Source organism: Leishmania donovani, chromosome 17, assembly GCF_000227135.1.
Source record: "Leishmania donovani BPK282A1 complete genome, chromosome 17".
NCBI classification, from domain to species: domain Eukaryota; phylum Euglenozoa; class Kinetoplastea; order Trypanosomatida; family Trypanosomatidae; genus Leishmania; species Leishmania donovani.
In genome coordinates, this window is record NC_018244.1 from 60,023 (window position 1) to 61,116 (window position 1,094).

Genomic DNA, 1,094 nt, shown 5'->3' on the forward strand with positions numbered 1-1,094 from the left:
GTGCGAGTGCGTGCGTCCTCTCGGTGGCGATGCGCTGAATGCAAGGGAATGCCTCTGTTCCCTCGCCACCGTGAGGAGAAGAAGAAAGCGGGAGAGAGACGGCGAAAGGGAAGGAGTTGCAACGCGGCCACGTGCGAGCCGGCACATCCGTCTCCATCGATCCAGCCCCCGGCGTGTGTGTGTGCGGTCGGGCCGCCTACACCGAGGCCATGCCGGCAGGAGTCGAGCGCGTCTGTCATACAAGAGCACAGGCACGCGCATACGCCTGTGCGTGCGCACCGGCGAGAGTGCGGTGCAACACGTCCTTCCAGCGTACGGTGCCACCGGGTGGGGGCATGCAGGGGGGCCCGGGGGGCGAGACCTACCTTCTCGGCGCATGGACAGAAGACATAACGAGAGACAAGGGGCCGTGCGGTCACTGTCGCCCGTCCGCGGCCCATACGGCAGCAGGAAGGCGCACTCACAGGCAGAGCAAAAAACGCGCCGCCACTGGGCAGCGAGGGGGGCAGGCCACATCGTCCCCCCGACCTCGTCGCACCGCCGTGTCGCGAGGAATGCGTGCGGACGTGAATGAATGGAGTACACAGAGGAAGGAATAAGTATGGTGCCCGCAGGGACTCGTGCCCACTCGCTTGCCGGCGCAGAGCAGGAAATCAGGAGCGAGGGTGCCGAGAGTCAGCGAGCGAGCGAGAGTTGGTCGCCAGCACGCCCTCTCCAAGGCGCGCCGTCAGCATCACCATACAAGCAAGAGAAAAGAAAACAAATCGAAAGAATTCGCAGCTGCCGTCCTCGGGCAGAGAGACAACGACGAGAGCCACACTCGAGCCTCCACTGTCTCGCCCTACTACGGCTGCTCCATAGCACATGCACGCACACAGACACATCGGCATACATATAGAGATACATGCACATGTACACGCACATATATATACATGCATTCAGCCGCACACATGTACACACTCATACGCATGCCTACAAATAGATGTACATGCGTCCATACATCGGCTCAGTTAGAGGCACGGTTACCTGTGTATGTATGTATACAGATAGATATATTCAGCCGCGCACTTCGGCACGCACACGTGCATAAACGT